Genomic DNA, 26,490 nt, shown 5'->3' on the forward strand with positions numbered 1-26,490 from the left:
AGAAAGAAAGAAAGAAAGAAAGAAAGAAAGGAAAAGAGGAAAGAAGGGCGGCCACCCAAAAGGAAGACATAATTAATATACAGTGATTAGTGAATGCAATGTGATATTATAAAAAACAAATACCAAAAATTATTATTATATAAATATTTTATATTATACCAAATAAATATATGTATGCAAAAATATAAAAATAAATAAAAAATGAAAAATCTAAATACAAAAAATTGTGAAATACAAAAAATTCAAGAGAAGTGCATATGTGACAATTAGAGATGTCGCGAACGGGCAAACAGCCATAGACTTCAATAGGCAGGCAAATTTTAAAACCCACAGGGACTCTTTCTGGCCACAATAGTGATGGAAAAGTTGTTTCAAAAGGACTAACACCTGGACTGTGGCATGCCGGAGGGGGATCCATGGCAAAACTCCCATGGAAAATTACGTAGTTGACGCAGAGTGTGGTAAGTTGAATTCGCAATGCGATTAATATAACCTGCATTAATCGCATTGCGATTACAACTTAGATCTGAGTTCCTAATGGTTGTATTGCTAGAATTAACGAATATAATGAATATAGCACTATATTCTCAATCTTCGTTATATTCTAGCAATACAACAACCATTAGGAACCCAGCTCTAAGTTGAATTCGCAATGCGATTAATATAACCTGTATTATTCGCATTGCGATTACAACTTAGTCAAATTTGTGACACTGCAGCTTCAGAATGAATCTAAGATGGATGCTGTCCAGGAGGTGGGAGGGTCTGGGAGGGAGGGTCTGCTGATTGGCTGGAATGTGTCTGCTGACTGTGAGGTACAGGGTCAAAGTTTGCTCAATGATGATGTATAGGGGGCGGACCGAACATCGCATATGTTCGCCCGCCGCGGCGAACGCGAACAAGCTATGTTCGCCGGGAACTGTTCGCCGGCAAATAGTTCGGGACATCTCTAGTGACAATTCATACAGTGCTGCCCATAATTATTCATACCCCTGGCAATTATTTATACCCCTGGTAATTTTTTGATGGGAAATGACATAGGTGTCTCCCAAAAGATAATAAGATGATGTACAATTATTGTGGGAAAAAAAAACATTTCTCAGCTTTTATTTACATTTGAGCAAAAAATACAAGATGTTCCGCACTATGGAAAATCTCAGAGGACGTGGTCGGAAGCCAAAAGTGACACCTGTGCTGGCCAGGAGGATAGTTAGAGAGGTGAAAAAGAATCCAAGGATCACCACCAAGGCCATCCTGGTGAATCTGGGCTCTGCTGGTGGCAATGTCTCAAGGCAGACAATCCAACGGACACTGCACACTGCTGGGTTCCACGGATGCAGATAAGGCACACAAAAGCTCGCTTGGCCTTTGCAAAAGCTCATCTAGACAAAGAAGAAGACTTCTGGTCTTCTGTGTTATGATCAGATGAAACAAATATTTAATTGTTTGGTCAAAATGATGTTTCCTTCATTTGGCGTAAAAAAGGAGAAGCCTTCAACCCAAAGAACACCATCCCCACTGTCAAACATGGTGGTGGGAGCCTAATGCTTTGGGGGTGTTTTAATAATTAAAGCAGTGAAATCACAGTACCAAAATAAACACAGTGTTGTTACAGTAAAGGGGTAATAAACACTATGATATCACAGTTCATGAATAATAAACACGGTGAAATCACAGTAGAGAGATAAACACAGTGATGTCACAGTACTGAGATAAATGCAGTGATGTCATAGTAGAGGGCTAATAAAAACTATGATATCACAGTATAGGAATAATAAACACAGTGATGTCACAGTACAGGATAATCTATAGTGAGGTCACAGTACAGGGATAAAGCACACAGTGATGTCACAGTACAGGATAATCTATAGTGAGGTCACAGTACAGGGATAAAGCACACAGTGATGTCACAGTACAGGACAATCTCTAGTGAGGTCACAGAACAGGGTTAAGGCACACAGTGATGTCACAGTACAGGATAATCTATAGTGAGGTCACAGAACAGGGATAAAGCACACAGTGATGTCACAGTACAGGATAATCTATAGTGAGTTCACAGAACAGGGATAAAGCACACAGTGATGTCACAGTACAGGATAATCTATAGTGAGGTCACAGTACAGGGATAAAGCACACAGTGATGTCACAGTACAGGATAATCTATAGTGAGGTCACAGAACAGGGATAAAGCACACAGTGATGTCACAGTACAGGATAATCTATAGTGAGGTCACAGTACAGGGATAAAGCACACAGTGATGTCACAGTACAGGATAATCTATAGTGAGGTCACAGTACAGGGATAAAGCACACAGTGATGTCACAGTACAGGATAATCTATAGCGAGGTCACAGAACAGGGATAAGGCACACAGTGATGTCACAGTACAGGATAATCTATAGTGAGGTCACAGAACAGGGATAAAGCACACAGTGATGTCACAGTACAGGATAATCTATAGTGAGGTCACAGAACAGGGATAAAGCACACAGTGATGTCACAGTACAGGATAATCTATAGTGAGGTCACAGAACAGGGATAAAGCACACAGTGATGTCACAGTACAGGATAATTTCTAGTGAGGTCACAGAACAGGGATAAAGCACACAGTGATGTCACAGTACAGGATAATCTCTAGTGAGGTCACAGAACAGGGATAAAGCACACAGTGATGTCACAGTACAGGATAATCTATAGTGAGGTCACAGTACAGGGATAAAGCACACAGTGATGTCACAGTACAGGATAATCTATAGTGGGGTCACAGAACAGGGATAAAGCACACAGTGATGTCACAGTACAGGATAATCTCTAGTGAGGTCACAGAACAGGGATAAAGCACACAGTGATGTCACAGTACAGGATAATCTCTAGTGAGGTCACAGTACAGGGATAAAGCACACAGTGATGTCACAGTACAGGATAATCTATAGTGAGGTCACAGTACAGGGATAAAGCACACAGTGATGTCACAGTACAGGATAATCTATAGTGAGGTCACAGAACAGGGATAAAGCACACAGTGATGTCACAGTACAGGATAATATATAGTGAGGTCACAGAACAGGGATAAAGCACACAGTGATGTCACAGTACAGGATAATCTATAGTGAGGTCACAGAACAGGGATAAAGCACACAGTGATGTCACAGTACAGGATAATCTCTAGTGAGGTCACAGAACAGGGATAAAGCACACAGTGATGTCACAGTACAGGATAATCTATAGTGAGGTCACAGAACAGGGATAAAGCACACAGTGATGTCACAGTACAGGATAATTTCTAGTGAGGTCACAGAACAGGGATAAAGCACACAGTGATGTCACAGTACAGGATAATCTCTAGTGAGGTCACAGAACAGGGATAAAGCACACAGTGATGTCACAGTACAGGATAATCTATAGTGAGGTCACAGAACAGGGATAAAGCACACAGTGATGTCACAGTACAGGATAATCTATAGTGGGGTCACAGAACAGGGATAAAGCACACAGTGATGTCACAGTACAGGATAATTTCTAGTGAGGTCACAGAACAGGGATAAAGCACACAGTGATGTCACAGTACAGGATAATCTATAGTGGGGTCACAGAACAGGGATAAAGCACACAGTGATGTCACAGTACAGGATAATCTCTAGTGAGGTCACAGAACAGGGATAAAGCACACAGTGATGTCACAGTACAGGATAATCTATACTGAGGTCACAGAACAGGGATAAGGCACACAGTGATGTCACAGTACAGGATAATCTCTAGTGAGGTCACAGTACAGGGATAAAGCACACAGTGATGTCACAGTACAGGATAATCTATAGTGAGGTCACAGTACAGGGATAAGGCACACAGTGATGTCACAGTACAGGATAATCTATAGTGAGGTCACAGAACAGGGATAAGGCACACAGTGATGTCACAGTACAGGATAATCTATAGTGAGGTCACAGAACAGGGATAAAGCACACAGTGATGTCACAGTACAGGATAATCTATAGTGAGGTCACAGAACAGGGATAAAGCACACAGTGATGTCACAGTACAGGATAATCTATAGTGAGGTCACAGAACAGGGATAAAGCACACAGTGATGTCACAGTACAGGATAATCTATAGTGAGGTCACAGAACAGGGATAAAGCACACAGTGATGTCACAGTACAGGATAATTTCTAGTGAGGTCACAGAACAGGGATAAAGCACACAGTGATGTCACAGTACTGGATAATCTCTAGTGGGGTCACAGAACAGGGATAAAGCACACAGTGATGTCACAGTACAGGATAATCTCTAGTGAGGTCACAGAACAGGGATAAAGCACACAGTGATGTCACAGTACAGGATAATCTATAGTGGGGTCACAGAACAGGGATAAAGCACACAGTGATGTCACAGTACAGGATAATCTCTAGTGGGGTCACAGAACAGGGATAAAGCACACAGTGATGTCACAGTACAGGATAATCTATAGTGGGGTCACAGAACAGGGATAAAGCACACAGTGATGTCACAGTACAGGATAATCTATAGTGAGGTCACAGAACAGGGATAAAGCACACAGTGATGTCACAGTACAGGATAATCTATAGTGAGGTCACAGTACAGGGATAAAGCACACAGTGATGTCACAGTACAGGATAATCTATAGTGAGGTCACAGTACAGGGATAAAGCACACAGTGATGTCACAGTACAGGATAATCTCTAGTGAGGTCACAGAACAGGGATAAAGCACACTGTGATGTCACAGTACAGGATAATCTATAGTGGGGTCACAGAACAGGGATAAAGCACACAGTGATGTCACAGTACAGGATAATCTCTAGTGGGGTCACAGAACAGGGATAAAGCACACAGTGATGTCACAGTACAGGATAATCTATAGTGGGGTCACAGAACAGGGATAAAGCACACAGTGATGTCACAGTACAGGATAATCTATAGTGAGGTCACAGAACAGGGATAAAGCACACAGTGATGTCACAGTACAGAATAATCTATAGTGAGGTCACAGAACAGATATAAAGCACACAGTGATGTCACAGTACAGGATAATCTATAGTGGGGTCACAGAACAGGGATAAAGCACACAGTGATGTCACAGTACAGGATAATCTATAGTGAGGTCACAGTACAGGGATAAAGCACACAGTGATGTCACAGTACAGGATAATCTATAGTGAGGTCACAGAACAGGGATAAAGCACACAGTGATGTCACAGTACAGGATAATCTATAGTGAGGTCACAGAACAGGGATAAAGCACACAGTGATGTCACAGTACAGGATAATCTATAGTGAGGTCACAGAACAGGGATAAAGCACACAGTGATGTCACAGTACAGGATAATCTCTAGTGGGGTCACAGAACAGGGATAAAGCACACAGTGATGTCACAGTACAGGATAATCTATAGTGGGGTCACAGAACAGGGATAAAGCACACAGTGATGTCACAGTACAGGATAATCTATAGTGAGGTCACAGAACAGGGATAAAGCACACAGTGATGTCACAGTACAGAATAATCTATAGTGAGGTCACAGAACAGATATAAAGCACACAGTGATGTCACAGTACAGGATAATCTATAGTGAGGTCACAGAACAGGGATAAAGCACACAGTGATGTCACAGTACAGGATAATCTATAGTGAGGTCACAGAACAGGGATAAAGCACACAGTGATGTCACAGTACAGGATAATCTATAGTGAGGTCACAGTACAGGGATAAAGCACACAGTGATGTCACAGTACAGGATAATCTATAGTGAGGTCACAGAACAGGGATAAAGCACACAGTGATGTCACAGTACACTCAATAGCTAAATGTCATAAAATAACATGAGTTATAGTCACAATCTCCCACGTCCTATAGATGTGCCAGAAACCTCACAGATGGAAAGTCTCATCAACCCGTAACTGCACTCCATGTCGTTTTACATAAACTGTCATTTTTATTATAACATTCACAAAACATAAATAAAACATCAATTATTGTGTTCCAATACGATATGCAATGTTCAATCAGAAGTCTGTTTGTCCCTTTACTCCAGCAACATATCATTTATGCTGCTGATTTTAAATGACTTGTTAAATCCATTCTGTATGAGAGCAACGAGGAAGAGAAGACAATTGTCTCTCTGAACGATGGAAGTTTCTTTCAGTCCGCCATGGATGGATATTACCACTTCCTGCCAGCAAGGTACGTCTTGTTTAATGGGCATCATTGATACCAAGTGTCATGAGTTCACAAGTTCACAACCACAGAACAAAACCAGCGCTGTGCACCCTTCTAATAAATACTTTAATGCCCACCCTTGGCACACTTTCATCTTGGGCAGGTGTCTCTTCTAGGTCATGGGCAGCATAGTCTTTACTGTGTCGTGCACAGTGTTTCTTCTTCTCATTAGAAATACACCTGCAAATTATCATAATCCAAGTTGCCTTCATTAGTCTAGAATTTATACTGTACATCACCTAGAAGGACAACGGGTAAATCGAAGTCTGCCCGGCCTGCAGATAGAGGTGTTGTACCATCACTCAGCAGTTGAGATTTTTTTTTTCTGAATTTTTACTTGCTCGTCCTTATTAGTAACTAGAGATGAGCAAATCAATTCTAAACGAATCCTGAATTTCCCCAAAATTCCTATTACAGTACAACCCAAATCTTTTTGCGATTCGATTTGGATGAATCTTTCAAAATGGTGGCTGCCATTTTACAGGCCAGAAGAAAGAGAAGATGGCATCTGCCACCAAAAAATATAAGGATAATTTGTAGTCCACGTTTTAACCCTTTCCCAACATGCGATGTAATGGTACATCACATTTCAGGTCTTTAAAGATGGCACACTATCCAGAGCGGAGCTGCCTGCTTTTTCAATGTCGATTGCAGAAAAGGCATATTCCAACGTAGGCCTGCAGATGGCAGCACTGTATTGGAATATGCTGGTCTTTGTATACTGTAACGGATAAAATTCCATTACTTTATACAAATTGCTGTACAATGATTGCATGTTATTGTCACTTAGGGTGACTTCAAAAAAAAAAAAAAGTTTAAACAAAGTAAATAAAGTTTAAAAAAAAAAAGTATAAAATTTCAAATCACCCTCCTTATCCCAAAATGAAAATAAAAATAAATGAAAATAAACATCATAGGTTTTTCTTCATCTGAAATTGCCCGTATTAAAATATGTCAAAAATTATCCCATATGGTGAATAGCACAACGGAAAAAAATGGCCATTTCATTAATTTTTTATTGATTCTTTTACCCCAAAAATGGAATAAAAAGTGACCAAAATGTCATACACATCCCAAAATGGTATTACTCAAAAGTATAGATCGTTCCACAAAAATGAGCCCTAAGGCAGCTCTGTATGTACCTATAAAAAAAAGTTATGAGAGTTAGAATATGCTGTAGCGCTGGCCAATCGCAGCGCTCAGCTCATAGCCTGAGAGTTTTTTTTTTCTCTCAGGCTATGAGCTGAGCGCTGCGATTGGCCAGCGCTACAGCATGGGAGAAGGAGACCCCGGCAGGTTCCACTGGGTGGAGCCTAACATGTGAAGATACCGGAGGCTATACCGGGCGAACGGAGCGGCGCCCGGGGATAACAGTAAGTGCAGGGGGATCCCTGGGCGCTGCTCTCCATGTCTGTATACTTAGTTTTGATTTTTTCATCTAGTGAAAGGTCCTCTTTAAGGCACCATCCTGAGTGGGAGGCTGCCTGAACAATAGTAATTGTAGCTTGCTAGTCTTAGTGAAGGTGTATATTTTTGTTTGTCTACCAGTGAAACTCTGCTTGTTTACCAACTCTTACCCTGTGATGGCTGCTCTAACTTCTGCCTGCTCAGTGTATTAACCCTCAGATGCCTGCCCTGACCTCTGACTTGTTTGACGGATATGCACAAACTCTGCCTGCTCTGACCTTGGCCTGTTTCCTGACTATGAGTTTGCCTGTTACCTCAGTGTTTGGCACACAGGAGTCTCTGCACATATGGGTCAGCTGCTAACTACACTTGGACTATTAGAAGAGGTAGCAGCGTGTTGGCTCCACTGCAGCAAAGACCAGACCCCTATATAGAAGGTGTGAAAACCAGGGGACTGCCAGGATAACATCCTTAGGTCTAGCCCTAAGTCAAACCGGTTAGTTGGGACAATGATTCCACACCCACTGTGTGTTACAATAGGTCATTAATACCTGTAGCATGGACAACCCCTTTAAACCCCTAACATGAAGAGTAAGTATCCAGTGTACCTCTCTGGTGTTCACTTTGTGGCCTCAATCACCTCCTTTATATGGAATCAGGTTATTCGTACTGTCCCCATTCTCACACATTATACATGAAGTATTTATAGGCTGTTGACATATTACCGGTAGAAGGGTTGGTAATCTTGATTATTTCCAATTACATATTACTAGTAATGTACTTACAGGCACCCGCTTCATTCCTGATGCCTGCGCGGCTGCCGCTGCATCCCCAAGTCGCACGGATAAAAACATCCGATGAAGGGGGAGGATCAGCCAATAACAGGCAGCGACGGGTAGGAGCCTAGCTAGCGTCACCTGCGATGCTAGGAAGGCTCGTCCCCATAATGGCCTGCTATTGACTGCCCTCTCCATTGCCGGATGTGTTGATCCACAGGACGGGAAGAGATGCAGCAGCAGCCGTGTGGGCATTAGGAGGGGCCCAGGCATTAGATGGGGCATTATAGGGGTTGGATACATTTAAGGAGATACATTGATGAGTGCATTTTGATATAACCAACCCTGGCAGTAGTAAGAGTCGCCTTCCTGTCAAATGAGCTATTCCTACACAAAACCCTCAGATATGTGGAACAGGTGGAATATCATATATAAAAAAAAAATTGCTGTATTTTTTCTTATCTGAAATTTTCTATGGAAATGTGGTGCCCACACTGTGCCCAGGAATATCTTCATTGCTAGAGGACATAGGACTGTGAACGAGCATGCAACTTTTTTCTTCACTTCCAAGATAACAATGGATCCTCCTATTTATGCTGCCTTTCTTCAGGAAATATAGAAGAGATCTTGCCGCTTTTAAGCCATATCTCCAGTAAAGGATACTACAATACTGCAAGGGACATTGCAATCACTAACTCTCATTGTAAAGGAACTTTCGACAACTCTCGGATACTCTCATAAGTCTGGGATAATCCTCTTTTGAACTAAAACTTTCCATTTTTAAGCTGAAAACTTGGACAGATGAGCCATTCCTATTTTGAGCCTGCCAAATAGGCCTAATTGCTATCTGAACACCAAATCAGACCTGTCTGCACTACTCAGCAGGAAGCCCCACGGAGACAGTGCGTGAGACATAGTAAGAGTCAATGTCATGTCTCACGTCTCCGTCCAATTCTCTGTACTGCAGACCTGGAGAGCACATGTCATGTTATCTGGTTTTAAGATATAATTTTATTAAATTGTTATATGCTGTTGTAGAATTTTTATTATAGTCTTATATTAATTAAAAAACAATATCTAACTGTTTTTGATAGATGAAGTGGTCAGTATCCATTTGCTCTATTTTAAGTACATAGTATTAGTAATTATATTTTAGATTTTAAAAAAAAATTTACATAGGGAATGTATAAGCAATTACATATTGTTGAAATCATATTGTTTTTATTATAAGCTGATTTTTTTTAATAACTGATTTGATTTGATTTTGTTTTATTTTATAACTTTTTTCTCTACTGTCCACATAACTATACTGGAGTAGTTCGGCTGATATTTCCTATTTTCACCTTGATGGCTTTGCTTTATAGACTGTGACAGAATCATCTTATCATTATCATTAGAGGGTGAACACCTTAATGTTAGCTCCGTCTTACAACTAGTGGACTAGAAAAGGCACTATAGTTTTATATTATACATTAAACACACAGATAAGGCTTTGTATGCATCTCTTCCGTGACGTATTGGTATCTGATATCTTGTATCTGATATATGAGATAATAGTCTATGACATTTATCATGTCAACTGACTACCATTCATTTCACCTGTCAAATATCACAACCCCTCCTGCACTGTCTATACAGACTATACAGGAAGGGCGTGTCTCCAATATGGCCACCCCATGGGAAGTTAAAAAAAAAAAATATTAAATTTATTTTACTTGATTGTGATACTAATGTCTACAGTGTTGCAGTCATCTATACCTTATATGAATGTGGCATAGCAGAACCTTAGAGCAGAATTGTCATGTTGCAGCTATTTGTTAAAGGGGTATTCCCATCTCAGACGTTGGTGGCATATTGCTAGGGACCCACCTCTGGAACCTGTTCCTATCTCCACAAAGGGGCCCTGAAAATGAAGGAGAGCACAAATTGCATGCTTGGTGTGTTCTCTATTCACTGCTATGGGAGTACAGAAAGTGCACTCCTGTAGTAGCGAATGGATAGTGCTCCCTGCATGCACAGCCACCTCTCCATTCACCTCTATGGGACTACCAAAAATAGCCTAACCAATGCTTGGCGATCTTTAGAGCTCCCATAGTGGTAAATGAAGTGTGGACGTGCATGCGCGGCTGCTCTCCTTTTACTTTTGGGGGGCCCGTTCTAGAGATAGAAGGCATGTCCTAGAGGTGGGACCTGTGGCTATCTGACATTGATTGCATATCCTAGCGATATGCCATCAATAGCTGAGATGGGAATACCCCTTTAACTTCAAATGTACAGATGAGCAAAGTTTTAAAAAAATTGATTTTGATGATTTGCCAAAATTTTTCAATTAATTAATTTGTCACGAAAAGCTTTAAATCAGCTATATACTGGCCTGTAAGGAGATTGTATCTCGGTGTACATCACTGTGCATTGCAACAACATGCATAGCTAATCCTTTCTGGTAGTGAAACAGTTACTGTGACAGGCAGGTGGACACCCTAATAACAGTAGAATTAGACAGCTTATTCACCCCAATTTGAGAATCAAAACCTAATAGAATTGCTTATCTATTATACAAGATGGACACCCAAATAACAGTAAAATGTGCTTATTCACCACTATTTGAGAATCAAGGCTTAATAGAATAGCTAATGTATTCAACAAGGTGGACACCCCAATTACAGTAGAACTAGATATCTTATTAACAACAAATTGAGAATCAAGTCCTAATCGAATTGCTTCTTAAATAAGGAGGACTCTGTTTAATTAGATAGATTTGTGCCCTATATAGGGATTGATGCAAACTGCCCTGTCTCTTAATGGATCCCTTCAGCTTCAGATTACAATACCTGCACTGTCCCTGCAGTCTCCCTATGTCCTCCCTATGCTCTCTCTACAGTGTATAAAAACTGTCCCTGCCCTCTCCCTATCCAATATTTTAGAATTAAAAGCTTTCTGAAACTCTGTCCCTAGTACTTGTCACATTTCTCCGTATGCTCATTTCACAGTGAAATGGTGGAGACCACGCAGGATGGGGCTTTTAAAGGGCTGTGTCATCACAGGGGCTGGCTAGCTGCTAATTGGTCTTCTGCACTGCATTATGGGTGATCTTGCATTCCCGGGCTTCTAACTTTCACTTTGTAACATGTGTAGCCACCATTTTAGGAAAAAGAATGATTTATTACCAAGAAGCACAAGGAAATAAAAATTTTCCAACACTTCGGATCAAATTCCACTTTGGATGCTTTGATTCGCTCAACACTATTCAAATGCACAGTTGGCCAAAAACTGAGCCAAGGAGAATGTGGCATGGTTTTCAAATTGATTGCTATTGGCTTCATGATTTTGTAGTTAAACAGCAGGTTGACCCTCATCTGTGTGTTCATTAGAATGGAGCCATCCTAACAGTACTTTTGGGGTGGAGAAAGCATTAAAATACAAAGTTGTAATACATAGACACCAATTTAGGTGCAATCTTTGTTTGGCAGAGATGATTCTTTGTTCAATAGGATAAGCCATAAATGTCCAATAAGTATGGATTCCACCTCTGGGTCCTGCTCCTATCTCAAGAATGGGGACCTGAAATGAATAGAGAGTAAGTCACACATGGATGACTACTGCTCTATTCACTGCTCTGGGACTTTCAAATAAAGCGCTGGTGTGGCATCCTCTACAGTCGTCGCTTTCCGGACATAGCAGCATGTTCATTAACTATTGTCAGGCATCCTAAAGCAGTGGCTACATGGCGTACTCTTTATTAATGATGAGGTCCCATTCTTGAGTTTGGAGCGGGTCACAGATGTGGAACACACACCCATGGGTAATTTATGACGTATCCTATCAATTTGCCATACATATCCATAGGGGAATACACCTTTTAGCATGCACATTTTTTTAACACAGTTGCTGGTCACAAATTTGGTTGCCAGAATTTTTTTTATATCAAGAAACACATTCCTTGAATGACTTTTCCTTTTTTGTGGTTACAAGGCAGGGGAACTGTAATCTGGAAGGATTCTCACTAGGCCTGTTTTGATCATAAGATAAGTGTTTAAAATATCTTTTCAAATTCTACCTCAGACATGACAGACCCTTTTTGAAAGGATTAATGTCCCCATGCCTATTACCAGCTATGGAATATAGTTTAAAAAAAAGAAAATGGTCAAAATCCAAGACACTCCAGATGATGGTTTTCACTTCAATGACAACCTGGAGAAATTGAGCTCATGTAAATATATGATGCCATAATGTAGATTAGTAAAAACAGCTTGTACACCTAAAAGAGGACCTGAAACGACGAGAAAACATCTCTTTACGACTTAATACAGCCTAATAAAACACGCTCTTTAAGAAGTGCATTAAAAACTATTACCTTCATGGGAGAGGAATAAAATGAAGGAACTTTGTGAACAGAATTGGTGAATGTCAAAGCTAAAAGCTAAAGACAGCATTGCAGGTCAGAGAGCCAAATCAAGATGATTTTATAGTAAACTCACACATGTTCAATGTAGTAGAACAAACTGTACGGTAGTTCATATTTGCAAAGCAAACATTTTAAATTACACATTTCATCCACCTCGAGGTCATCTCATTTCCTTCACCACCCTGAAATTCTTCAATGATTCTTCAATGGCACAGCTAAAAGCAAAATATCAATGAATCTCAGGGTGCCAGAAGCTCCAAGTTATAGAAGACCCCGACCAGCAGTGATATGGATCTGGACATTGTATGTACTTCAGTATCTTCATTTGTAGAGCATCAAAAGCCTTCTGTTTATGTCTCCCATTGATGTGTCACAATCAGGGTTAGACTAGATTACTTTGAGCTTAACAGAGGAGACAACGCGTCAACCATCCAGCTAAACCAACCAAGTGCATGTCCCTTTTGATTGCATTGTAAACCTTGATTATGATGTGGCTGACATTTTTGCATTTGAACTTTTTGATTCTGTCTTCATACTACATGCAGCTGTACCAGTCATCTTCTGCAGAGATCACTGTATTCTTTACTTCCTTAAAAACTAGACTACTGTAGTTTCTCTTAAAAAACTAGACAGAAATTCTATTTTGTTCCTGAACTTTTCTGTAGTCGCATAGATTTCAGATTGGTATTTCCCAGAGAAAGAGAACCATCTTGCTAGTACTACTTCCAGGAAGTGGCTCCCTATAAATCAATAATCAACTTTTTAAAGGGAACGTGTTATCAGAAGATCACAGATTTTTAAAGAATTTTTGATGATGTTATTTTAAATTTTCTATATATATACTCACCTAAAGAATTATTAGGAACACCTGTTCTATTTCTCATTAATGCAATTATCTAGTCAACCAATCACATGGCAGTTGCTTCAATGCATTTAGGGGGGTGGTCCTGGTCAAGACAATCTCCTGAACTCCAAACTGAATGTCAGAATGGGAAAGAAAGGTGATTTAAGCAATTTTGAGTGTGGCATGGTTGTTGGTGCCAGACGGCCCGGTCTGAGTATTTCACAATCTGCTCAGTTACTGGGATTTTCACGCACAACCATTTCTAGGGTTTAAAAAGAATGGTGTGAAAAGGGAAAAACATCCAGTATGCGCCAGTCCTGTGGGCAAAAATGCCTTGTGGATGCTAGAGGTCAGAGGAGAATGGGCCGACTGATTCAAGCTGATAGAAGAGCAACGTTGACTGAAATAACCACTCCTTACAACCGAGGTATGCAGCAAAGCATTTGTGAAGCCACAACACGCACAACCTTGAGGCGGATGGGCTACAACAGCAGAAGACCCCACCGGGTACCACTCATCTCCACTACAAATAGGAAAAAGAGGCTACAATTTGCACGAGCTCACCAAAATTGGACTGTTGAAGACTGGAAAAATGTTGCCTGGTCTGATGAGTCTCGATTTCTGTTGAGACATTCAAATGGTAGAGTCCAAATTTGGCGTAAACAGAATGAGAACATGTATCCATCCTCTGATGGCTACTTCCAGCAGGATAATGCACCATGTCACAAAGCTCGAATCATTTCAAATTGGTTTCTTGAACATGACAATGAGTTCACTGTACTAAAATGGCCCTCACAGTCACCAGATCTCAACTCAATAGAGCATCTTTGGGATGTGGTGAAACGGGAGCTTCGTGCCCTGGATGTGCATCCCTCAAATCTCCATCAACTGCAAGATGCTATCCTATCAATATGGACCAACATTTCTAAAGAATGCTATCAGCACCTTGTTGAATCAATGCCACGTAGAATTAAGGCAGTTCTGAAGGCAAAAGGGGGTCCAACACTGTATTAGTATGGTGTTCCTAATAATTCTTTAGGTGAGTGTATTTAAACAAAAACAAAAAAAATCCCGCAGTTTTCACGCTGGCCACTAAGCCTAATAATAGGTGTCACTTCTTGGTGTGCACTGATCACTTTACTGCAGTTACCTGCTTATCTGACATTCTAATCCTGCCTGTAATGATATCACCTCTGTGTATAGATAAGACAGGATCCACCATTCACAGTAGGTGATTGTCAGAGTTTCTCTATTCTCTCCTTGTACAATGACCTCTGTCACAGAGCCTAGAAAACTCTCCCATAGAAGTCACTGAGGTCCCCTCCTGACCATTGTGTCTATGGCCCATGGGGCTGCCGTAAAGCAATTTTCTTAATGCTTTCTAAATGCTGTTAAGAGCAGGTCAGGCAAGATGGCCGGCCCCATAATCATGCTCAGGAAATAGAATAAAAAATGTGCAATCAGAAAATAAAAACAGATTAAAAAAGATAACATTTTTGGTGACACATTTTGATTAAGATGTTATGCACATAGCCATTTTAAGGCTCTGTTTTCCATGAAGTCCTACTAGGGATCTGTTTTTAGTGCTTGGGCTTTACTTTACCTTTTTAAGCCTCCAATTTATTTCCATATACATCCAAAGGAAAAAATAATTAAGGTATGGTCTGTCAGACGGCATATACACTGCTCAAAAAAATAAAGGGAACACTTAAACAACACAATGTAACTCCAAGTCAATCACACTTCTGTGAAATCAAACTGTCCACTTAGGAAGCAACACTGAGTGACAATCAATTTCACATGCTGTTGTGCAAATGGGATAGACAACAGGTGGAAATTATAGGCAATTAGCAAGACACCCCCAATAAAGGAGTGGTTCTGCAGATGGTGACCTGACCACTTCTTAGTTCCTATGCTTCCTGGCTGATGTTTTGGTCACTTTTGAATGCTGCCGGTGCTTTCACTCTAGTGGTAGCATGAGACGGAGTCTACAACCCACACAAGTGGCTCAGGTAGTGCAGCTTATCCAGGATGGCACATCAATGCGAGCTGTGGCAAGAAGGTTTGCTGTGTCTGTCAGCGTAGTGTCCAGAGCATGGAGGCGCTACCAGGAGACAGGCCAGTACATCAGGAGACGTGGAGGAGGCCGTAGGAGGGCAACAACCCAGCAGCAGGACCGCTACCTCCGCCTTTGTGCAAGGAGGAACAGGAGGAGCACTGCCAGAGCCCTGCAAAATGACCTCCAGCAGGCAACAAATGTGCATGTGTCTGCTCAAACGGTCAGAAACAGACTCCATGAGGGTGATATGAGGGCCCGACGTCCACAGGTGGGGGTTGTGCTTACAGCCCAACACCGTGCAGGACGTTTGGCATTTGCCAGAAAACACCAAGATTGGCAAATTCACCACTGGCGCCCTGTGCTCTTCACAGATGAAAGCAGGTTTACACTGAGCACATGTGACAGACGTGACAGAGTCTGGAGACACCGTAGAAAACGTTCTGCTGCCTGCAACATCCTCCAGCATGACCGGTTTAGCATTGGGTCAGTAATGGTGTTGGGTGGCATTTCTGTGCTCGCCAGAGGTAGCCTGACTGCCATTAGGTACCGAGATGAGATCCTCAGACCCCTTGTGAGACCATATGCTGGTGCGGTTGGCCCTGGGTTCCTCCTAATGCAAGACAATGCTAGACCTCATGTGGCTGGAGTGTGTCAGCAGTTCCTGCAAGACGAAGGCATTGATGCTATGGACTGGCCCGCCCGTTCCCCAAACCTGAATCCATTTGAGCACATCTGGGACATCATGCCTCGCTCTATCCACCAACGTCACGTTGCACCACAGACTGTCCAGGAGTTGGCAGATGCTTTAGTCCAGGTCTGGGAGGAGATCCCTCTGGAGACCGACCGCCACCTCATCAGGAGCATGCACAGGCGTTGTAGGGAGGTCATACAGGCCCGTGGAGGCCACACACACTACTAAGCCTAATTTTGACTTGTTTTAAGGACATTACATCAAAGTTGGATCAGCCTGTAGTGTGTATTTCCACTTTAATTTTGAGGGTGACTCCAAATCCAGACCTCCATGGGTAAAAAAATTTGATTTCCATTTTTTTTTTTGTGTGATTTTGTTGTCAGCACATTCAACTATGTAAAGAACAAAGTATTTCAGAAGAATATTTAATTAATTCAGATCTAGGATGTGTTATTTTTGTGTTCCCTTTATTTTTTTGAGCAGTGTATATGGAGGTATTTTCCCAATAGGCCATTGCTTCTGTAGATCTAGTGGACCATAGCTCCATACATACCGTGATTCTCCAAAAATAAGACAATTATTTTTGCTCCAAAAAAGGGCTAGGGCTTATTTTCGGGGGAAGGGGGGGGGTGTCTGTCTAATTATTTCCATGAATAATCACAGATTTATTCTTAAAGAAAAAAATCAACATTTATTAAAATATAACCATGTCATTACATTCTGCTACATCAGCATAACTCTCCAAACCCTGAATTCTATCATGAATTTCTTGAGATCCTATTTCTGTACAACAGTCTACAGTCTACATTAACTGATATTCATGAACACTCACTTATATTTCAAGTCTACTCCAAAAACCCAGAAAAATCAAGCTAGGGCTTATCTTCGAGGTAGATCTTATTTGGAGAAACACTGTGTATTACAACTGTCGGACTCTATAAGCCAACAGAGGCTGTACTATGAAGCTATCAAAATTTGTACAAGTTCCAAGTCGTACAAGTTCCATTAATTTCTTCTCAACATGATGCACACTTTTTGAAGGGAAAGAGTTAAATGACAGAAACAGCTCTGCTACATCGGCATATCTAACCTTACTATTGTTTTTCAGTTTCCAAACTCTGTCAGCTTGATATCTAGTAAATGACAAGCCGGGTGTGTTTTCAGTTTTCTGATTGCTTTCTGGAAAAGTTAAAACATTTTGTCCTATTCTAGTAAAAAAAAAATATATATATCCAATATGGATGTGCCCAAAAGAGGAATATAATGGCCGTCCTCATGATTAAATCTAAGCTCATTTACTTAGCAGCGGCCTTTCTCCTGCCCCTCATAACAATTAGGCCCCATGCCTATGACTGTATAAGTTTTGTGTTCTGAAAATTGCAGATCCGCAAAATACGGATGCGGTCTGTGTTGCATCCGCATTATTTGCAAACCCATTGACTTTAGCGGGTCCGTGGTTCGCATTTTGGGACATGTTCTAATTGTATGTGGAACGGACATACTGTACGGATGTGGAAAGCACACAGATAGACTATGTCCACAAACCACAGGCCCATGGAAACCAACGGGTCCGCAAATAAAAGATGTGGGCAGCACAAAGACTGCGTCTGTATTTTGCCGATCTGCAGTTTGCAGGCCGCAAAACGGATATGATCGTTGGCACTAAGGACCTTATGGATAGATGTTATCAAACTACAGTTTATTAGAGCAGATGATGGACGCCAAGATTTTGCACAGTAGATGGGAATGGCAGAGCTGAGCAGGTATGAGGCATAGGGAGCGTCAGAATGAGTTAACAGCAGTGTAGAAAGATAGTGGGAAGAGACAGGTATATAGATAAGAGACTACAATGGAGAGGGGGGGGGGGACACAGCGCTCTATAATGAAGATGAGCTGGTGCTTCAGGCCCAAGGCTGCAGTCATTCACAGGAGGCAGATCAAGCTCTATGTGTTTACTTTATTGCACATCTGATCTAATAACCCCTGAAGTTAAATATTCCCACCGAGACCTGGTAATGGCAGAATAACGGGGAGGCGCAGGGGGGGGCATGCTGTGTGAAGCTGTAACTAATCAGATCCCTTCAATGTCCTGTCTGACATTAATTCCTCTGTCTATTCCTGTCTGTCGGTGGTTGGAAAACACTAAATGGTCATTATCCTGGCAGGAGCAGGAATATGAGGAGTAGGGATGCATCGAACGAGCCTCTCCGCGCTCAGCATCGCAATGACAGGGGCTTCTGTATTGCAGCGTCCCCTTCTCCTAACTGCAATAACACGGCATTTCATTATTGAAATGAATCCGCAAGCAAAAGCAATAAAGCAGCCTTGTAATATACAAATTTTCGTGATAGTACAATGCCGTTCTTTCGCCTAGCACGCTGCACTCCTATAAACGTTATGAAGCTGCTTTCTATCATTAGGCTGTGAAATGTAAGGAGCAAAATCTGGACGAAACATTTGCTCAAGACAAAGTTTCTGCTGCTTAAGATACAATTTTTGTGTTCTTATCTTAAGATACATTGAGACGCTGCAAAGAGCATCCAATTGTCGGGAAGGAACCTGATGCTCGTTCACCTCCACAGTATGAGGATGAGCGGCGGCTGCTGCTATCGCTCATCCCCCTACAAAACCATTGCTCCTGGGCAGAGTGCTGTTTAGACAATATAATCTGCTGCCCAGGAACGATGATTGAGGGTGATCTGCGGCACCTTTTGACGGGCAGATTATTGGGCCACATAAATCCAGCTTTAGGGCTCATGCACACGACCGTATGTATTCTGCAGTCCACAAAAAACACAGATGATGCCCGTGTGCATTCTGTATTTTGCAGAACGGAACAGCTGTCTCCTAATAGAACAGTCCTATCCTTGTCCGTAATGTGGACAATAATAGGACATGCTCTACTTTTTTGCACAACGGACACGTAATGCACGCATGTCCGTTCTGTTTTTATTTTTGCGGACCCATTGAAATGAATCGATCCGCATATGGTCCTTAACCACTGGGCTATAGAGCTCAATGCTAAGCAAGTGCTGAAAAACCTCATAGAAGTTTCTCTTGCATAATACAAGAGAAACTTATATGATGTTTTTCAGTACTAACACAGCAATGAGCTCTATAGCCCAGTGATTAAGGTTCTTGCCCTTAATGTAGAAGGTTGTGAGTGCAAATCCCTACAGAACATTTTTTTTAAAATAGAGACTAAATAAAGCTTAAATACACAGGGTGTTCCTAACAGTGAAAAATTTGATTTTATTGAGGGAAAAATTTAGAAAATTGTAAAATAGCATTAGCCTACACTAACATTTTTAACTTGTGTAACCAGTATTTTTAAGATGTTTCTGTGGGGATTCGAACTCACAACCTTCTACATTACAGGTAAAAACTTTAACCACTGGGCGATACAGCTCCATGCTATTTTATTGTTGATAAACCTCATAGAAGTTTCTCTTGTATAATACAAGAGAAACTTCTATGCTTTTTTTTAACAGAAGAGAAACTTCTATGAGGTTTTTCAGTACTGACATAGCATTGAGCTCTACAGCCCAGTGAATAAGGTTTTTGCCCTTAATGTAGAAGGTTGTGAGTTCAAATCCCTACAGAAACTTTTTAAAGATAGAGGCTAAATAAAACTTAAATACACAGGGTGTCCCCAATAGTTAAAAAGATAGATTTTATTAAGAAAAAAATTAGCAAAACATAAAATATGATCAAATAACACCCGTATTAACCTACAGCAACCATTTTAACTTGTGTAACCAGTATTTTAAAATGTTTCTGTGGGGATTCGAACTCACAGCCTTCTACATTACAGGTAAAGACCTTAATCACTGGGCTATAGAGCTCAAAAGTATGTTATAGCTGAAAAACCTCATAGAAGTTTTCTCTTGTATAATACAAGAGAAACTTCTATCAGGTTTTTCAGCAAAAACATATCATTGAGCTCCACAGCCCAGTGGTTAAGTTCTTGCCCTTAATGTAGAAGGTTGTGAGTTTGAATGCCCACAGAAACATTTTAAAAATAGAAGCTAAATGAAACTGAAATACACAGGGTGTCCCCAACAGTGAAAAGTTAGATTTTATTGACAAAAATACATTATTAACCCACACCAACCTTTTTAACTTGAGTAACCAGTATTTTTTGTTGGGAAAGGTGGCAACCCTAACAGCCCCCCCCCCCCCCCCACTTAGGACCTCTATAGGGCCTATAGAGGTCCTGCAGTGAGCGGGCCGCTCACTGCAGCAAGCTAAGCCTTATCAGGACTCACTTCGTAAAAAATTATTTTCTCCTTTTCATCGCGATATTCTGACCGTCATAACTTTTTTTTATAGTTATGTCCACGGAGATGTGTGGGGGCTCATTTTTTGATGGACGATCTGTCATTTTTGACAATACCATTTGGGTTGTGTATGACTTGATCACTTTTTATTAAATTTTTTTGGAAGATAAAGTGCTGGAAAAAACTCAAAACGGCCTTTTTAAAAAAAAATTCTTACGCCATTCACCATATGGGCAATTTTTTTTATATTTTAATAATATGGGCGCTTTAGCATGCAGCGATGCCCATAATTCTATTTTTTTGTTTCTTTTTATTTTGAGGAATGGGGGTGATTTTAATTTTTATGTTTTTCTAGTTTCAAAACTTTTTTTACATTTTTTTATTTTATTTTGTTAAGTCCCCCAAGTGGACCACAACAATTATCAGATGTAAATTGCTCCATTATTCTGTATAGCAATCACTTTATCACAGTTAGGTGCTGCCATCTAGTGGCCTGAACTGGGATATACTAACAATGAGCCTGGAAGCCTAGTACAGGCTGCGACTCATTTTTAGAACAGATTGCTTTTGCTGATCTCCTCTGGGGGAAAGAGTGCCCGAAGAGGAATCCAGTGCTTCCAGTTTTTAACACTCTCAGATGCCGTGAGTAAGGGGAACTCATTGCTGTGAGGGGAGGGGGCATGTGAAATATTCTGGGGCCATGAGGGTGAAGAACTGTGTGAGGAGCTTTATCGGGTGTAAATCTGTGAGGGAGCGCTGGAATCAACAGAATGTAACTGTGTTGTTAGTACATTATTACAAGATCACATTATTATTGGACCACATTTTGTCTAAATCCGGCCCTGTGCAAGACCTATCCCTGTAGGGACATTGCAGAGATTAGACAGGCCTTCCCTGATGATGTTTAGATCAGGACCTCTACCATCTCAAGAATCATCTCAACTATCTGGTCCCCTCCTCAAAGGTCCAGGACTCCAGGAGGAATATCATTAGTTACCGTATTTTTCGCCGTATAAGACGCACTTTTTCCCCCCCAAAAGTGGGGGGAAAATAGCAGTGCGTCTTATACGGCGAATGCTGCCGATTTTGTCGGGTTTTCAATGATACACCCGCCGCGATGCCGTGCGGCGGGTGTATCAGCTGTGAGGGAGGCGGGACTGGGGGCCGGCATCTGCTTTTAAAATGACAGCGGGGCCCGTGCAGTGACTGTGTTCTACTACACGGGCCCCGCTCACTGTATGATCCTATGTCTAATAGTTACCGTAATTGTAATTGTATGTAATCAGGAGCGCTGTGTATTGCCGGTACTTACAACTAGAAGCGGTAGGTAGCAGAGAGGAGGGAGGAGGGAGAAGGCAGGCCGGGAGGACGGAAGCTGGCAGCGTGAGTCATACGTCATGCGTCTGCGCCGCCCACTTTATGAATGAATGAAGCAGGCGGCGTGGATGCATGACGTATGACTCACGCTGCCAGCGCCCGTCCTCCCGGCCTGCCTTCTCCCTCCTCCCTCCTCTCTGCTACCTACCGCTTCTAGTTGTAAGTACCAGCAATACACAGCGCTCCTGATTACATACAATTACAATTACGGTAACTATTAGACATAGGATCATACAGTGAGCGGGGCCCGTGTAGTAGAATACAATCACTGCACGGGCCCCGCTGTCATTATAAAAGCAGATGCCGGCCCCCAGCGTGTATTGAGGGTCATTCACTACAGGGACACTTATGGAGGGGATCTGTGGATGACACATAGCATAAGATGCTATATATGTGTCATCCACAGATCCCCCCCATAACTGTCATACACAGATCCTCATAACAGTGCCATCCAGAGATCCCCCATGAGTGTCACCCAGAGATCCCCCATAAGTGTCACCCAGAGATCCCCCATAAGTGTCACCCAGAGATCCCCCATAAGTGTCACCCAGAGATCCCCCATAAGTGTCACCCACAGATCCCCCATAACAGTGCACCATCCACAGATCCCCCATAACAGGGCCATCCACAGACCACAATTAGTTCAAAACCCACCAAAAGCACACCTTTTGGTTCAAAATATTTTTTTTCTTATTTTCCTCCTCAAAAACCTAGGTGCGTCTTATAGGCCGGTGCGTCTTATAGGGCGAAAAATACGGTATTTTTTAGGTATCTTTATTAGTCATTCGGGTTTGTTTTCTATTGGTGAAGAATACAAGTTATATTTTAAAAGATAAAGGTGGCCCAAGTATATTTACGTTTGTATTACTCCTTGTCTATCCATAGCAGTGATTTTCTTTCTGAATCGATTGTACCTTAATAGAAGGTGATCCAGTGCTCTGAGATTTCACCGCTCAAATTTTGTCAAGAATGACAACCAATACCTTTGGCGCCCACTTAGCTTCTGAATGGGTGCCATGTTTAAAGTGCGGACTCCTGCCATACATATACGGTGGAGGTCCTGAATGGGTTAATTCATGTGTTGACTTTGTTATTCAAGCTGTTATAATGCTACGGTGCCATACAGTGAGGAACAGAAGTATTTGAACACCCTGCGATTTCACAAGTTCTCTCACTTAGAAATCATGGAGGGGTCTGAAATTCACATTGTAGGTACATTCCCACTCTGAGAGACAGAATTTTTTTTTAAAAAAAGAGGAAATCACATTGTATGATTTTTTAAGAATTTATTTGTCTTGCACTGCTGAACAAAAGTATTTGAACACCTGAGAAACAGCAAGAATTTTGGCTCTGAAAGACCTGTTACTGTGCCTTTAAAAAGTCCACCTCTACTCCACTCATTAATCTAACTTAGTAGCACCCGTCTGAGCTCTTTAAAGACCCCTGTCCACCCCACAGTCAGTCAGACGCCAACTACTACCATGGGCAAGACCAAAGAGCTGTCAAAAGACACCAGCGACAAAATTGTGGACCTCCACAAGGCTGGAAAGGGCTACGGGGCAATTGCCAAGCAGCTTGGTGAAAAAAGATCAAATGTTGGAGCAATTGTTAGAAAATGGAAGAGGCTAAAGACGACTCGAAGTCTCCCTCGGACTGGGGCTCCATGCAAGATCTCACCTCGTGTGATATCACTGATGATAAGAAAGGTGAGGATTTAGCCCAGAACTACAAGGGAGGAGATGGTCAATGACATAAAGAGAGAGCTGGGACCACAGTTTCAAAGGTCACTGTCGGTAGAACACTACGCCAGCATTGTTTCAAATCATGCATTGCATGGAAGGTTCGCCTGCTCAAGTCATCACATGTCCAGGCCCATCTGAAGTTTGCAAAGACCATCTGGATGAGCCAGAGGAGGCATGTGAGAAAGTCATGTGGTCAGATGAGACTAAAGTAGAACTTTTTGGTCTAAACTTCACTCGTCGTGTTTGGAGGAAAAAGAAGGATGAGTTGCATCCCAAGAACACCATCCCTACTGTGAAGCATGGGGGTGGTAACATCATTCTTTGGGGGTGCTTTTCTGCGACGGGGACAGGACGACTGCACTGTATTAAGGAGAGGATGAATGGGGCTATTTATTATGAGATTTTGAGCAACAACCTCCTTCCCTCAGTCAGAGCATTAAAGATGGGTCGTGGCTGGGTCTTCCAACATGACAACGACCCGAAGCACACAGCCAGAATAACCAAGGAGTGGCTCCGTAAGAAGCATATCAAGGTTCTGGAGTGGCCTAGTCAGTCTCCAGACCTAAATCAAATAGAACTTCTTTGGAGGGAGCTGAAACTCTGTGTTGCTTAGCGACAGCCCCGAAACCTGACAGATCTAGAGGAGATCTGTGTGGAGGAGTAGGCCAAAATCCCTGTTGCAGTGCGTGCAAACCTGGTCAAGAACTACAGGAAATGTTTGTCCTCTGTAATTGCAAACAAAGGCTTCTGTACCAAATATTAACACAGATTTTCTCAGGTGTTCAAATACTTTTGTTCAGCAGTGCAAGACAAATAAATCATTTAAAAATCATAAAATGTGATTTCCTGATTTTTTATTTTTTTTATTCTGTCTCTCAGAGTGGGAAAGCACCTACAATGTGAATTTTAGACCCCTCCACTTTCTAAGTGGGAGAACTTGCAAAATCGCAGGGTGTTCAAATACTTCTGTTCCTCACTGTATATCTGTGTGTATGTATTTCTACCACTTTTTGTGTTTAAACCTTAATCAATGCATTTTTTGATCATTACTCAGTATACCAAAGCAATATAGCCTATTACTGTAAAACTGACATGGTGTATATTAGACTATGCCTAAAGGCCTTTGTTAGTCTTCAGCAGCCATGGTAGCCCCTTCTGTCTATCTGACACCTAGATGCCATGGTTGCTATTGACCTTGACATCTAGGACCACTAGAGGGCTAAACAGCTGGGGTCAGCGTTTTCTCTGGCCTCGCGATAGCTCACAGTATTTTACTCTTTAAACATCATTCTGGAAAGCAGATAGTGTTTACTAGTTTGTAGAAGATCTCCACACTACATTTCATGCTGTGATATCATCTATGTTGTACTACAGAACACCATTCACTGCCTGTCCGCTGTCTCTAACATCATGTCCTCTCTTTACATGAAACTGCATCTTTCAAAAACTGAGCTACTCCGATGTCTCTACCCTGTACCATCACATAAATTAATTTAACTAGTCTCTATTCACCCCCTTCAACCTCATTCTTCAGAGCCTGATCCAATATCCATCACTATCCACAAAAATTCTGTGTTTCTTTCCCTCAGAGGTTTGTTCTTAGCAACGTTGCTTTTCTGGCAGCTTTTCACTCACAGGGATGGTGTCTTACTGGAGAGGACTTCAACTTGCCTGGCTTACACGTAACTATTTCCTTCCCATACTCAACCTTTTGAGATAAATAGTGTACTGATAAGCAACTTGTACCACTGAAAGTGTAAAGTCAGCAATTCAGTAACTATTTTAACATCTTTGGAAGGGAATTAACCCTTTAGCAGTGAACCATAGCATAAACCCTTTAGTAGTGAAACATGGGGTCACTGCAGTTCCACCAGTAGGACCTCCAGGTTTTCCAGGAGTTAAATGCTGAGGACTTCAGAATCCTCAAGATCAGATCAGTGGGGGTATGATTCCCAGCACTCCCACCGTGATTGGTGGGAGTGCTGGGAATGGGCCATGGCACTTGACCAAGTGATGTGGCCTCTTCCTTGGTCACACAGCCTTCCTTCAACTCAAGTGAATGGGATTAAGCTACAATACAACCACCATACAATATGGTGCTGTGCTTGGTATACTAAGCAGAAGAGTACTCTGACTGTTAAAACAGATGATTAGTGTGGATGCAGGGTGTTAGACCCCCGACAATGTGATATTAATGGCCTATCCTAAGGCTAAGTCATCGATATTTCACCCTTAGAAAACCACAACTATGGTAGGGAAGTTTCTGGGTCAGGTAAATTGTATAATGTTACAAGCTCCCGTTCATTTCTTTATTTTAACCCTGGACATTTTGAATTATGCCATATAGGTAAAACACTTATAGATATTTAAAACAGAGCTGCCCTATATAAAAATCAGGCCAAGTATGTGTCATGATATCAGACATAGAGCATGTACACCATTTAAGTGCCACCTCTGTTGTCTAGCCTGTAAACAGACAAATCAGGTCTTATTGAAATGGTGACAGCTATGTATTATTGTGCTTGTATGTATTATTTAAAAGGCTTTTTAAGTGAGTAACGCTCTAACTTTCGAAGTGTAATAAAGGAGCTCATTACTTTGTGATTTGTTCTTCTTACAGTAATAGCCAGTTCCATATCACAGCCTTAGCTAAATAATGGTGTAATAATGGTTG

This window comes from Bufo bufo, chromosome 1, assembly GCF_905171765.1.
Source record: "Bufo bufo chromosome 1, aBufBuf1.1, whole genome shotgun sequence".
NCBI lineage: Eukaryota > Metazoa > Chordata > Amphibia > Anura > Bufonidae > Bufo > Bufo bufo.